The sequence below is a fragment of the Portunus trituberculatus genome, chromosome 50 (assembly GCF_017591435.1).
Source record: "Portunus trituberculatus isolate SZX2019 chromosome 50, ASM1759143v1, whole genome shotgun sequence".
Lineage (NCBI taxonomy): Eukaryota > Metazoa > Arthropoda > Malacostraca > Decapoda > Portunidae > Portunus > Portunus trituberculatus.
In genome coordinates, this window is record NC_059304.1 from 28,950,520 (window position 1) to 28,964,104 (window position 13,585).

Sequence of the window (13,585 nt, forward strand, 5' to 3'; positions counted from 1 at the left end):
AAACTGTCTGTTATGTGTATAAGATGAGATATAACGAATAAAACAAAAGCATGTACCACAAAGCATTCATGACGCAGCCTTTCAACACAAGGTGAGTGAGAGAGGGGACCAGCCAATCAGCGGCCTCTTTACAAATGAGGCTCGGCTTCACGGCTCAGACTTAAGTGAACAGACTTTAGTACACTGTGACTGAACTTTCTCTTCTGAACAGCAGAGACTGTTTAGTCTTGCCTCTTTCTTGTTAACCTCTGGTGTGCAGGAGAAATATCCAAAGTGAAGGAAAGCAGTATCTTTCCTTTTCACTGCCCCATTCTCAATGTATACACTGTCAGCACCAATGTAAAGTGCAGATAACAAGAGAATCCTCTCCTGCCCCTTTTTTATCTTATTTTTATAGGGTAAGTGATGTTTGCAGAATGATTGCTGGAAGATTGATACCTATTTGCTGATATTTTAAAAGTCTTTCAAACTGTAACTGAAAGTTTTGTGAATGTTGTATAGGCATCTTGCTGTGGTGTGGGTTCTACCCTTACTAAAGTTGTACCCCTTTCCTAGTGATGTCTAAAGAAATAGGATCTACAGTCACTTTCTTTGTACATTCCAAGTTATGTTGTTGAAAGCTGCTGGCAGGCCACTGGTAGGTGTTTGTTTTGTAAACTGGGTCTTGAGACCCCCCCACCCCCACAACCATCTCTAGATGCTACACCACAGCCACTGGGATCCATCATTTTAGACTACTAATGATAATAATAACAATATAATAATCCATTGTATGCTAGCTCATCTAGGCTATAGTGTTAGGTTCACTAGTGTAAAACCTTTAGTGACATGTACAAAAAACTTAGTGCCAGTGTGGCCCAGTACAGTCAGTGTTCCATATGTTGGTCAGGTCCCTTTTGAAATTCAGTTATATATTTTATTGTCTTTTTTTTTTCTCTAGTTATTCTATGGTGTGTGTGTGTGTGTGTGTGTGTGTGTGTGTGTGTGTGTGTGTGTGTGTGTGTGTGTGTGTGTGTGTGAGGTGATTTGCACCACTACAGCAAAAGCACCATAACTACAGTATGGCATGGCTGGAAGGCATGACTACCTGCTGTGTCAAAAAAGTGTTGTTTCTTTTCCAGAGTGCTCAAGACGTGTACTCCCATAGGTGTTATGGATATACAGTGTTTCCTCCCACTCAATGTTGTTCTGATACTTCTCATTCCCTGGTGTATTTGTGTGTGGGTGTGCATGAGAGAGAGACAGAGAGAGAGAGAGAATAATATGAATGAATATTGTACAGGTAGTTTGAGAATGATGCTGATTGGTGTTAAGTTTTATGTCTGCTGACAGCACTCTCTGTGGATGCACTAAATTTCTGGATAAGGCTATTCATCCATCTCTCAATTTCAACCTCCATCCAATAGTACTGTATTAACCAAAGTTATAATAATTCTTTGTTCTCTTTGTGGATAGTTGAGCTAGGGTATCCACAGAGAGGCTGTGGTTCTCTCTGCTACTACACCTGTTTAACTTTCAAACAATTGTGCTTAGGCAGGACAAATCATAACCTTTTGTATATAAAAGCAACCTCCCCCAGTAGTGCAAAGAAGAATAAAATTACCAAGTTATATGAGAATATTTTATTTTATCATACACTTGTATTGCATAAGTACTATGAAATGATTAACACAAATACATATATATATATATAGATAGCCAAAGTAACATTTCTTACCAAATTAGTGCTGACATTATGTTAATGGGATTTTGACAAAAAATTAAATCTTCATTCCATTTGTTGAAGCTCCTCGGTCCCCAAATCGTCCAAAACTGTACGTATTAATCTTATCCCTTGTACATTTCCATCCTGAGAATAAAAATGTTACAAGTAAGAAAAGGAATAAGATTTAAACATTTATTATATATACTTTATAGAGAGGAAGGAAATGTCCATTCTTCCCTAACTCTCTCATTTTACATAAAAAAAATATACAATGGCTGAGATCCCTCTTCAGGTGGTGTCACACTATCACTTTTCTGTTAACTTTTTCCATCATCAACTTTCTGTATACTGTCAACTTTTGACATTCATCAACACACACACAAGCTCACTTCCACCTCTGTGCTGTTTGTCGACTGTAAACAAGTATGGCTCCTCCTTCACCCCAGAAAGCCATTGCTATTTTGGGCCTCTAAATATTCTCTGTGAGAAACTGATCCACTTTGTCCACTGATAGAACAACAGAATAGCGCATCTAGGCCTGTGATACTTTGGAAGTTCTGCCTGAGTCACTTTTCACTGCTAGGCTAGAACAAAAAATGTATATTTACAAATATGCATTCATCAACTTGTTAAGATTTTATGAAGTTAGGATAATAGCATTATTCCAATTAACAAAAGTAAATTTTATTACAAAAGTGTTGATTAAAAACCACAGATTTTAATTTAACTAAATATTGGTGCTAGAGGAAAATTGTGTGTTTCATCAGACTTATGACGATGGAAACAGTTGACAGAATAATAAAAAAATGACAAATTGTCGGAGAGAGAAAAAGCACTAGCGTCATGACACCACTGTTATCAAAAGATAGTCCTCACATATCTTACTGTATCTCATTGTACAAATAAGAGTACAAGGACTGGCTTGATCCTCAGTTTCATGTTTCATGCTCATCCCTTTTATGACAGTGTTTTTTTAATATAAGAGCATTGTGTAAATGGGGAGATGCAGTCTAAAATCTCAATATTATGTATGACTTAAATAACCAACTTTCCATGTTAAAAAGCATGATACAACATATTTCAAATAACAAAATTATGCACTAAGCCTATCAAGGAACACTACAAAAAAAAATATTTGTGAATTATCTACTTTTGCCTTCAAGGGAAATCCTAAAAAAGTTTTTTTTATCTAAATTTAACATTTTTTGACCCATTAAATGCTGCACAACTCTTCTTTCTAATCTCTTTCAACATTTTAGAGACACACTTCATTTTGTACTTGTCTTTAAGATATTTCTCCAGTTAAAAAAATAAATAAATAACCTATTGTCTTCCTTTTTGTATGTCAGAGCAAGCATATTTTTCAAGTGCCCTGAAGGTTAAATAAATGACATAGTAATGAAAGGGTTAATACCTCACATTGTTTATTCATCAAATTGTGGCATAGTGTATCATTTCTAGGACTAGTAGGCCCATGGCATAATAATATTCACACAAATGTACTTTTCCTTATAAAAGTACAATATAAACATATGTAAAGATTTTATTTCTTCTAAGTATCCAGCTCCTCTTTTCCAACTCCTCTTTGTACTACATTAAAAAGAAATTCCTTCTTCCAGTCCATTCAATAATCATACATTTCTGTTGGTATTTGGTTAGATTTTAAAACCTCAACTGTTACAAATGTACATAGAAGGGCCTTATCTGTTCATGTATGGACTACGCCTTACATGTATGGTGGGTTTATCTCATATAGCTCTTTTAAAGATAATGAATGTGAAATAAAACATTTTTTTGTGTTAACTCCTTTCATGTACATTTGACTGTCTTTAGCCTCATTCTCATTGCCAAAATGTTGCATCTCTTGGTATCTTCTACCACTTTTCTCATGCCAACTGTTCCTTTCATATTACTAACAGTATGCCTCCTCTCTTTGACAGCCTTGCTACACAAAATTTTTCCATTCTTTCATCCCTATTCTGTTGGCCATTTTAATATAAGAGTAAACCCGTATTCCCATCTTTCTTTTTTTATGTAAGAGGGAAAACCGGCCAAGAGCAACAAAAGACTAAAAAAAAAAGGCCCACTCAGTCACCAGTCCCCCTACAGATCCAAAACAGTTAGCCAGAACATGGGGATAAAAGTCTTGAATCTTCTCTCTTATATGAAGTCATGTCATAATAAGTTGGAAATACAGACACAGGCAAGGAGTTCCAGAGTTTACCAGACAAAGGTATGAATGATTGAGAGTACTGATCAACTATTGCATTAGAGAATTGGACAGAATAGGGGTGAGAGAAAGAAGAAAGCCTTGTGCAGCAAGGCCACAGGAGTGGAGGCATGCAGTTAGCAATATCATAAAAAGCAATTAGCATGAAAATAGCAGTAAAAAATAGCAAGAGATGCACCATTCCAGCAGTGAGAGATGCTAAAGCCAGTCAGTCAGAGGAGGAGAGTTGATGAGACAAAAGGCTTTTGATTCCTACCTAACTAATAGAACTATGAGTAGAACTCCCCATACATGCTCCATACATGGGCCCTTGTACAGAATTAGCAGTTGTGAGGGTGAGAAAAACTGGCAGAGAAACCTCAGAACACCTAACTTCAAAGAAGCTGTTTTAGCAAGAGATAAGATGTAAAATTTCCAGTTTAGATTATGAGTAAAGGACAGGCTGAGGAAAGAAGAGGGGGACAGTTGAGTGTCACTGAAGAAGAGGGGATATTTGTCTGGAAGATTGTGTCAAGTTGATAGATGAAGAAATTGAGTTTTTGAGGCATTGAACAACTATTAACTTTTCTCTGCCATAATCAGAAATCTTGGAAAGATCCGAAGTCAGGTGTTCTATGGCATCCCTGCATGACCTGCAGACTTCCTGATGGGTTAGTCGTTTCTGAGAAGATATGGAAAAGTGCAGGTTGGTATCATCAGCATAAGAGTGGATAGGGCAAGAAGTTTGGTTAAGATCATTGATGAATAATAGAAAGAGTGTGTGACAGGACAGAATCCAGACGAACACCACTATGTATAAAGAGAGTGGGTGACAGGACAGAACCCAAAGCAACACCATTGTAAACAGATTTAGGAGAACAGTGGCATCTACCACAGCAGGAATACAACGGTCGGAGAGGAAACTTGAGATAAGGTTGCAGAGAGAAGGATTGAAGCCATAGAAGGATAGTTTTGAAATCAAACTTTTATGCCAGACTCTATCAAAAACTTTTGATATGTCTAAGGCAACAGCAAAAGTTTCACCAAAATCTCTAAAAAGAAGATGACCAATACTCATTAAGGAAAGCCAGATCACCAGTAGAGTGGCCCTGACATAAGTCATACTGGCGATCAGATTGTGAAGTGACACATGTTTATTAATCTTCCTATTGAGGATACATTCAAAAATTTCAAGCAAGACATTAAAGCAATAGGGAGACAGTTTGATGGATTAGAATGGTCACCCTTCTCAGGAACAGGTTGAATGTAGGCAAACTTACAGTAAAAAAGGGAAAAGTAGAAGTCTACAGACAGAGTTGGAAGTTTGGCCAGGCAAGGTGCAAACATGGAGGCAGAGTTTTTGAGAAAATAGGAGGGACCTCATCAGGTCCATAAGCCTTCCAAGGGTTTAGGCTAGCAAGGGCATGGAAAACATCATTACAAAGAATTTTAATTGATGACATGAAATAGTCAGACAGAGGAGTAAAGGGAAAGACAAGCCCAGAATCATCTTAAGATAGAGTTGTTAGCAAAGGTTTGAAAGAAGAGTTTATCTCTAGAGACATGTGATGGCAGTGGTGCCATCAAGATAAGATAAAGGAGAGAAAGATGAAGATAGATTTTTTGGCCAAATACCATAAGTCTTGAGGGGAGTTGGAGTTTAAAAGATTTTGACATTTTCTATTTGTAAAAAAGTGTTTGGCAACTTCAAGAACAGACTTGGCATGATTCTAGGCAAAAATATAAAGTGCATAAGATTCAGGTGATGGAAGGCTCAAATACCTTTAGTGGGCAACCCCTCTATTATTTATAGCACAAGAAAACGCTGTGTTAAATCAAAGTTTAGAAGGCTTTGCTTGAGAAAAAAAATGAGGAATGTATGCCTCCATGCCAGACACTATCACCTATGTTATGCATTTAGCACACAGAGATGACATGGAAACAGTAATCATTCCCGGGAAAATCAGCATCACACCTCCTCAGGTCCCCTCAACTGGTAGAGGCAAAATGCTAGAGGCACCTTAACTCAGCCTTGGTGGATCCTGAGAAGGGATTGGAGAGGTAGGGCAAGATAAATGTATGAGGTTGTGATCGGAGGAAACCAATGGAGAATAGAGGATAACAGCATAAAAGAAAGATTAAAGATTAGAGATAAAAAAAAGGTCAAGAATGTTTTGTGTATCTCCAAGACAGCCATGAATACGAGTAGGATGTTGTACCAGTTGCTCTAGGTCATGGAGGATAGCAAAGTTGAAGGCTAGTTCACCAGGATGGTCAGTGAAGGGAGAGGAAAGCCAAAGAAGGAGGTGAACATTGTAATCTCTAAGGATGGAGATCTCTGTAAAAGGATAGAGAAACAGAATGTGCTCCATCCACTTTTGAAGTTAAATAATCAAAGAATTTCTTGGAGTCAGAGGAGATAGGGGTGGGATAAACAGCACAGATAAATTTAATAAGAGAGTGACTTTCGAGTCAAAGCCAGATGGTGGAAAACTCAGATGATTCAAGAGCCTGGGCACGAGAGCCAAGTCAAGTTCTTGCACATATAGATGCAACATCCAGTTTTGGAATGGAAATAAGAACAGAGAAAGTAGGAGAGAACAGAGAAGGTAGGCCGTGGCATAGTGGATAAGGTGGTGAGTGTGGTATCAAGCAGACATCCATGCATAGGTTTGAATTCCACCACATCCCACTCTGAAGCTATGCCATTTGTCGGGTGGTTTAAAGTTATCTACATGTCATCATAATATCCAGGTTCTAGGTGGTTACACCAAAGATGCACTTGGGTGGTGATATGGGCCCTAATATGGGTACCACTGTAAATAAAATTGCCTGCCCCACTAATGGGCAAAAGCTGAACAGCACTTCCCACATATACTCTTCAAGTATGCGCCTACAGGCACTATAGACTATAACATAGAAAAAAAAAAAAAAAAAAAGTTGCCTCAGACAGCTGTTTTTTAATTAAGAAAAGAAGATATGATTTAGTAGAGGAGAAGTGATGTTCTACACATTGAAAATTAGACCTAAGACTGCGAATGTTGCAGAAGTTGATGAAGAAAAAGCTGAGGGAGGTGTCGAAAGATTTTGGGTCGATACCGAGACAGCAGTCTGTGACCTGGGGGCATTTATGGTCTCCCTCAGAAAGGGACTCCAAGGCTGATCTTGGAGTTGCCATTTTTCAAATTTTAAATGTGCATGTAGTAAGTGCTTGTAGCTTTGTGTGAAGAGGTAGAGTTGTCTTTAGAGAGCAGGCTGTGACTGCCCCCTTGAGTTGTGAGACACAAAGGGAAATGTTCAGCAAGTTCACAACTAGCTTTGATGGTAAGTTCACAGCACCCCATGAACTGATCCAGATCAGAACTGGGTAGACCTGAACTGGCTCAGATCAGAACCAGTGGTATATAGCCTCGCTGGGAGTAAATTTATCCCTTTCTCTGGTAAACTCTGGAACTCCCTGCCGACAAATATGCTTCAATGGTGTATGCTGGGATGCCAGTTGATTGAGTAGTCTCCACCCAGCAAAAATCACCTAACCTGTAGAAAATGGCATATATCATATGATATACAACTGCCAAAATGATAACCTACTCCCAGTGAGGTCTAATAGCACTAGTTCTGGACTTATAAATTAGTTCAGGGGGGTGCTGCAAACTTCCCATTAAAGCTAAATGTGAACTTGCTGAATGTCTCCCTTTGTGTCTTACAACTCAAGGGGGCAATCACTGACTACCATCTAAAAACAACTCTCCTCCTTCATGCACTACATGCACCTAATAACACACACACACACACACACACGATTTCTTAAAAAAAGAGATCTATTTGTTAATGATAGAGAACAAAGAGCTATTGAGGGAAAAAGTAGAAATGGAGAAAGAAAACCAACACAACTAAGGAAACAATGTGAAGAGATGAAGGCTAAACTCCTAGAAATGGAGAAGAAAATATCCAAAGGGGATTTGAGGAAGGAGGAATGCCTTAACCTAATTGACGCCAGGATGAAAGAAGTCAACCATGAACATCAGGAGGTACAAAGGTCCTTTAGGGAGATAGTGAAAAAGCAGGAAGAGGAAAATAAAGTGATTACGCAGAGTGAAATGGTAAAGGCACTAAAGGAAAATGAGTATGTGGTGAGAGATATTGCTGAAAAGAAAAAATGTGTGATCATAACAGGATTGAGGGAGGAAACTAACAGGAACTGGCAGGATAGGAGGGATAAGGAAAATGACAGGATTAAGTCTTTACTGAATAAGATCTCTGTGGAGGAAGAGGACCTATATGCTGAGGTAGAAGAAAGTGTGAGATTAGGAGCTTTTGAGGAAGGCAAGAATAGACCATTAAAATTGAAATTAAAGTCTCAGGTGGCAGCTGAGGCCTTGTTGAGGAGGGCCTGGAAACTTAAGGACTATGAGGAAACCAAAACAATTTACATAAGAAGAAATATGTCACAGGATGAGCGAATGAAAATGAAAGAGCTTGTAACTGAAGTGAAAGAGAGGAATGACGAAAGAACAGAGGAGGAAAAGACCAAGTTTTTTTGGAGGATGAGAAATGGGAGGCTAAAGAAGTGGTGGATAAAACAGACGGAATAGACATTACATGGAAGAAAGAGACTAGGAATGGAATACAAGTTACTTACATGAATATATATGGATTTCTGTCTAAGAGGCTAGAATGTATGGATTACCTAAGAAACAATGAACCGGACATAATGTGTGTGGTGGAAACAAAGCTAAGGCCCGAAATAAAGCTAGACTGGTTTGTTGTAAAACACTACAAAGTATGGAGAAATGATAGAAAAAATAAAGGAGGTGGTGGTATAATGGTTCTTACTAAGGAAGATCTGATAGTGAAGGAGGTGAACTATAGTAAGAGAAATGAGGAAGTGATAAGTATGCTTATAACAGATGGCAAGAGGGACATTAATATTATAACAGTATACATACCACCCAGAACCAGTGCTTGGGAATATGAACAGTACCAAATGGTGATGAGAAATACTCTAGACAGAATGAAGCAAGAACTCATCAGAAAGGATAGAGTGATGATAGTCGGAGACTTTAATTGTAAAGAAATAGTGTGGGAAGACTAAGTGGTGAACGGTGGTGAGTGGGCAGAGGAATTGTTAAAGGTAGCAACAAATAACTTGATGACACAGTGGGTGAGATCACCAACAAGGTGCAGGGGACAAGATGTTGCAGCAAGGTTGGATTTGGTATTTACCAGGGGCATCTCTCTAAAAGAGGAAATTGAACATGAATGTCCCTTGGGGAAAAGCGATCATGATGTCCTAAGCTTTGAGCTGGATACGGAATTAAGCACGAATAAGATTGTGGAACGAGGGAGGAAAAATTAAATTATATTAGGGCAAATTATAACCATATAAGGGAGTTCTTTAATGAAATTGACTGGTCCGTGGTATACCAGGAAAGGGATATGCAATTGAAATACGATAAATTTATGGATTTGTATAACTCTGCTGTGAAAAAGTTTGTGCCATATCACAGAAAGAGGACTTTAAATAATAAACAGTGGTTTAATAGAAATTGTGAAGAAGCAAAAAAGAACAAAGAAAAGGCATGGAAGAAACTTAAGAAAAACAGTGATGTATTATCAAGAGAAGTTTACAAAACAGCAAGGAATAGATATGTTGAAGTAAGGAGAACAGCACAGAAGGAATATGAACAGAGGGTGGTGGAAAACTGTGATAGTGACCCTAAAATGTTTTACAAATTCATAAATGGAAAACTAAATATAAGGGAGGCAATAGAAAAGGTAAAAAATGGGGAAGAAGTATATGAGGATGCTGGAGATATAGCTGAAATTTTGAACGACAACTTTTGCAAAGTGTTTACAAAGGAGGAGCATTTTATGGGAGGAAGGCCTACAGAAATAAAGCAAATGCAGGACATCATGGTTACTAAGGAAGATGTAAGGAAAATTATAAGCAATCTGGATATTAATAAATCAATGGGGCCTGATGGCATATCTGGGAGGTTGCTAAAAGAATGTAAGGATCAATTGTTGAACCCTGTATTTGATATTGTGGAAACCTCCATACGAACAGGATTAGTCCCGAAAGAGTGGAAAAGAGCTGACATTGTGCCTATATATAAGAATGTAGTAGAATGGTTCCCTTGCGCTCTTGATTTCATCTTAGTCATGGCCAGTCAGAGGCCCATCAGTATTTCAAGTCTCCAAAGAAATAAACTAAATAAGGTACAGTATCTACTCCGCAAAAGTGAACGAATTTGGTTTAACGTTTATAAAGTTAGACCAAAAGTCCACATAATGTACAACCACATGTTTTAGCGAATTTTCCAGGTTTGAATTTGCGGGTGAGGGGCCAAAGCTGTGATTGTCTGGCTGCCTGTCTCTAGCGCTCCTGGAGCTGGATCCAAGATTCTTTAACAACCTCAGAACAACCTCCTGAGGAAATGGCTTCCATGAACACTTGGAGGGACAGTGTGAGGTTACTCTGAGTGCTGGGAACAAACCTCTGGAGGTGGTGTTAATGTTATGCATATATGTTCACAAAACAACATTTCTATTAGCTTTTACAAATGCCCCAAGAAAGGATTGTTTTGTAATGCATAAAGTGAAATCTTACATGGAATACCAAAAAATAAAGCAGAGATGATGAGATTGGCCACAGATGGCAGAGACTCCAGCGACTTGGCCGCTTCTTCTTCTTCTTGTGACCGTTTTAGCTTGGCATGTTGTCTTTCACTCCTCTATTGCCTGCTATAATGGATATCATATCATAGTACAGTAAAAGTCCTGAAATCCGGAAGTCATGGGGGTTCAGGCATTCCGGATTCTAGGATTTTCCGGATTGTAAGATAGTAAGGCTGAAAGTAAGATTAAAATCTTGAGGGTACTATGTAAACCCCACTAAACTAACCCCAACTTGCTATATCTCTTTGTAGTACTATCATAACATCTTAAAGGGATTGCTACTACCACCAGTCCACTGTGTACTTCCTCACCACACTACACAAGATTTACGTAGGCTTTTTTTTTTTTCTTGAAGATTTGCCAGACTATGGGGGGAGTGGCATGGGCCTTTCCAGCCATCATGGCAGCTCATATGTGATGATTGCTTTTTTCCTACTTGTCAACTTGTATTTGTGTAGGTGATTTCATTATTTTACGTAGGCTATTCCACCATCCACATATACTAAGAAGTTTGAGTGATTGTACTGTACTGTACCCCACATAATATGTATACAGTCCACAATACTGATGTCACACTTTATAAAATAATATTAAGTATAATACAAAATACATTTCATGACATAAAACGTTTACTGATGTCTGATAAAGGGAAACAAAAAAAAAGGAAGGCCTCCAACATCATACGCCAGCCAATCACGTCAGGCGTGAGGACACCAGCTGGACCACCCACGCAGATAACAGGACTCCGCAACACACAAACACAAACACACACACACACACACCTAAATAAGATTTGGGAATGGAGTAAGAAGTGGGAAATGGAATTCAATGTGAACAAAAGCCATGTCATGGAAATGAGAAAGAGTGAAAGACAACCCGTGGGAATCTATAAGATGGGAGATGGAGTAGAACTGGAGAAAGGAAAAAAGGAAAAAAACTTGGGAGTGACGATGGAAGAGAACAATCAACCAGTAAGCCATATTGATAGAATTTTTAGAGAAACATATAATTTGCTAAGGAATATTAGAGTAGCATTTCACTACATGGACAAAGAAATGATGAAGAAATTGATAAGTACTATAATAAGACACAGATTGGAATATGCAGGAGTAGTGTGGACCCCTCATAAAAAGAAACACATAAGGAAATTGGAGAGACTACAAAAATGGCTACAAGAATGGTTCGAGAATTTGAAGGGATGACATATGAGGAGAGACTAAAGGCTATGGATCTACCAACCCTGGAACAAAGAAAGGAGAGAGGAGACCTGATACAATTTTATAAATTGATCAACGGAATGGACCAAGTGGATAATGAGAAACTGATCCTGAGAGAAGAATATGACATCCGGAGCACAAGATCGCATAGTAAAAAGCTGAGAAAAGGAAGATGTCTGAGAGATGTTAAAAAATATAGTTTCCCGCAAAGATGTATTGAGACGTGGAACAGTTTAAATGAAGAAGTAGTGTCTGCAACGAGTGTGCATACTTTAAAAGTAAGATTGGATAAGTGTAGATATGGAGACGGGGCCACACGAGCATAAAGCCCAGACCCTGTAAAACAACTAGGTAAATACAACTAGGTAAATATACACGCACGCACACACGGACATCACCTACAGAAACATAAAACACCACTTATAATACCTCCAAATATTATTCTCTTACGAGTTTGTGTTAAACTCAATGTCGGTGATGATATGTTCGGTTTCAGCTTTTATCATTATATATTTATTACTATTATTTCTTACTTTTTACATATCTAACTCTGGCTTTCAAATTTTTTGGATTACAGACAACCCCCGTTTAACGAAGGTTCACACAACGAAATTTCGCTATAACGAAGGTTTCATTTTACTACCATCTGCTCGTTTAACGAACACCAAACTCGCTCTAACGAAGTTTTATCCAGGTATTTTTTTTCCAAATTTGAAAGCCCCACTGTATCATACAAGCTGCCAGGCTTTTAAATACATCAGGAGCTGCTGGTACTAAGGCCTGCCTCAGGAGAAATCCTGAGACACCAGTAGAATAAAGATCAAGATCAAGCCTCTCGTGGACAACAGAGGCTCTGCCAATACAAAGACCTGACTCAGAAGAAATTCTGTGTCATCTGTAGCATCAAGATCAAGATCAAGATCACATGCACCACTCACTGCCCAGTCAAATCGTAACAGCGTCACCAGTAGCTCATCTTCCTTAGTTCAACTTACCACCAAAATTCCCTGCAATGTGGCCTAACGTTCCTAAGAAGACCAGGAAGTGTCTTACTCTCGAAGTGAAGCTGGGTATTATTCACAGACAAGAGAAAGGCCAGAAAACTAATAACATTGCTTCCCACCATGGCTTGACTCCATCTACTATCTACTATTTTCAAGTCAAGAGACTCTATTTAGAAGGCTAGTGAGACCTCATCTTCCTTGCAAGCTAAAAGAACCACCAGAACTCGTGACTCTACAATGGATAAAATGGAAAGCCTTGTGGAAATGTGGTACATAAGTTTTGTATGCAGTACCATGATGCGCACTTTGTTTACATTCCACAGGTTGCCGGTTAGTGTATTTCCCGTTTCACTCTCCCTCTCTTCATAAAGTTAAGATCAACAACTTTATAAAGTTACGTACATACATACATTAGTGTACATTATAATGACTTAAACTAAACTACCTAAATGTTTAACTTCATAATTTTTACTTTCATTAAACATTTTACTGTACTATGATGCACTCTCACTTTGCTTACTCACAATGGAAGTTCAAATCAGGGGTTATACTTGTTATAATCGGTTCGCTTAACGAAGTTTCGCTTAACGAAGTGTTTTTTTAGGAACGTAACCCCTTTGTTAAACGGGGGTTGCCTGTATAAGGATTTCCGGATTATAAGGATTTTTGGATTATAAGGTTCCGGATTTAAGGACTTTTACTGTATTCATATACGCTCATGCCATGAGGATAACCTGGACTCTGTGGCACTGAGTGAATGTGCAATGAA